Source organism: Pteropus vampyrus, unplaced genomic scaffold, assembly GCF_000151845.1.
Source record: "Pteropus vampyrus isolate Shadow unplaced genomic scaffold, Pvam_2.0 Scaffold31, whole genome shotgun sequence".
NCBI lineage: Eukaryota > Metazoa > Chordata > Mammalia > Chiroptera > Pteropodidae > Pteropus > Pteropus vampyrus.
Genome location: NW_011888812.1, coordinates 7294144 through 7297119, shown reverse-complemented (window position 1 = coordinate 7297119; position 2976 = coordinate 7294144).

Here is a 2976-nt window from a genome sequence, read left to right as displayed (position 1 = left end):
GGTGCCTACCTGTTTGATAAGACAAGAAACAAAAGTAATTTAGAACTCTGTCCTTCAAACTGAAATGACTCTTGCTCGCCTTTCTTTGACATCCCAAGAGAGGGATAATAAGGGATCTTTCAGTGGGGCTCTGAAAGACATTCCTTGTGTACTAACCACTTCAAGCCATCTCAAGCCTTTTATTCCAGCCACTGTGTGGCAGCCAGTTCTGGGTATGCTTCGACCAGCTCTGTAGAGGCAACCTGAGTGCCGCCCTGTCTCACTTCCTGCCATGGACCTCTCTGGCATTACAATAGAGGCCACCTATGGGAATAGATGCAACCCTCAAATGCAAAGGAGTCAATGTCCTATGGGAGACAGAAACTGATAAGTAAAATGCTCTCCCTTTATTTTCTTGGTGGATTATTCTGAGATGCACATCGGTAGGTGTCCAGGGAGGTTCCAGGGGATCCAGTTACTAGTAGCCCACAGTGGTGGCCAACTCAGTAACACATCCTTGTGTTGGTCTTTCATTCTATTTCACTTGCCCTGTCCCTTACTTCCTTCTTGCTCCCAGGGAGAATGGTTCCAAATAAACTGTGTACACATGATAAACCTTTGCTTCAGGCTTTTTTAAGGGGCAACTCAGTCAACACAGGATTCTAAGAGTAATATTAATGAACATGTCAAATTTGCATGACATTTTACAGTGTACTAAGCTTTTACCCCTTTCATCTGCATGAACACCAGTTATACATACAAGTATATATGTGTACAGTATGTCATACATGGATTATTATTATACTCATGTGCTAGATGAGACAATTAAGATTCTAAGAGGTGAAGCAATTTATTTGAGGGCACACAGAAATTGACAGTTGAGCAAGGATAAGAATATTGTTTTTTGAGCTCTTAGTTCAGTGTTTTTTCTACTTTGACTACATTCAGAGTTCTGGAACCGCTTGCCTAGAACTTCGAAAACTGGAATAGTATTCCAGACTTTTGCCTTTACTAGGTTTCAGTTACTAGTACATTATATGTATCGATGAAATTAATGTACATCAAAGTACATTATATGTATTGATGAATTTATTCAAATGACTCAACGTGCCCACTTAAGTGTAGTTATATATTTCCTGAAGCTTTTCTTAAGCGAGTATTCATTTCTTTTACTTCTCCTGGGTCTGATTTGAGGCCAGCCTGCTTCATAAGCAGCTTCCCTTTTCACAAAAATAGTGGGAAGAAGGTATGCTAGTAAATACTGCTACCATTTATTGAGAGTAAGCACTGCTCTATGTGTTTTCCATGGTTTTCCTGATAAATCCTTAAAGATCTTGTGAGGCATCATTAATATCTACATTTTGAGATACTGAGGCACAGAGCAGTGAAGTCACTTACCCAGGATCACACAGCTAATAATCTGTATAGTCAGCACTTGAAATCAGGCTGACTCCAGAGCTCGCCCTCTTAAATATTATTCTATACTGATGAAAAAGTGTATTTAATATTGCTCATTTGTCATTTTATATTAAATGGTAACTACTGCTCAGTTCCCCTGAGCCTGGGAGATGGTGATGAGAGACTATCTCTTCTTCCAGAATCCACTTCATCAACTGTTTTTGCAAAATATAGCAAGTTATGACTATATTGAAGTTATCACTCTGCCTGTAATACTGACATTTAACAAAGACCCAAGGGGGAGGGTTATTTGAGAATGTGCTCAATGTCTTGAGTCTCTTATAGGCAATGGAATATGATTTTGTGAGAAAATATAGGCATGTATTAAGAAATTAGTTCATCTATTTTGAATCCTCATTAATGTATATTAGAAGTTATTTCTAAGACTAATCATTCATAGATTTAAAAATTAAACATTAAACTTCTAATGAACTTGAGGAATAAAATGAAGAAATAACATGGAGTCACTATGGTCAAGCTGTTCAATTATTAACTTAAAGTGGGCTGATGCGTAAGGAAATGATTATTTTTGTTTCAGCTGACCTTAAGAACTTAAACTTTTGAACTTTCCCGTCCTGCATCAGTACCAGGATGCACATCAGTGTGTTGTGCATTAGTGCCTGGACATACATCCAACTGTCAGTTAACCATCTGAATGACCTCAAGAAGAAAATGTTTTATTTTCTAGACCTCTGGACACCTGATGATTACTCTCTTGGACCAATTGGAGGCTAAGAATGCAGAACTGATTCTTCTCAAGAATGTACTTTTTACTGTAAAACTTTCAAAGTGTATATGTGTGTATATATATGTGTATATATGTGTGTGTGTATGTATGTATGTAGTATGTATGTATGTTTCCTTTAATCATCTAACTCTCCTTTGGGAGGTGGAGCAATGTGACTTTTCCTTTCACATGTGAGGAAATTGAGATCGTGGGACATAAAGAAGCCTGCTCAAAGCCACATTAGTGAATGATGGCTCGCTTTTCTGATCCAGAAGTGACTGACTCTAGACAGGCATGCACGTGACCTTTTTCACTGAATTTCACTGATTTTTCACTGAATTCACTGAATGATCCAGACTTCCATCAGGGCACCCATTGGTAGTGGTCTCACAGGAGGGTAGTGGGCATTAGGAAGACAGGACACATTTGAAGTCTGTTCCCAGACTCTGTGGTCAGAATAGTTTATGAGACTTTGAGCAAGAGGTAGTGCCTTTCACCAAGTACTCCTATCATGATTTCCTGGGCTGACAATAGCCAGTTTTAACAGAGGCAGGCAGTGGGGCCCTGTTATTTCTTACTCTTATGACCTGAGGCAAGCCACTCCTCCTCTTTGTACGATCTGTAAAAAGTGGATAATTACGTTTGCGCTACAGATTTGTGGATTAAGTGAGATGCTATAAATAAAGCCTTAGAACACTACCAGGTGTAAGTAAGTATTGCATAATGGGAGCTGTTCGATGGGTGGAAAAATAGCAGCAGGGAGGTCTGGAAGTATGCAAAAACAGGGAGCTGTACCTAAGAAAACTGCTCCT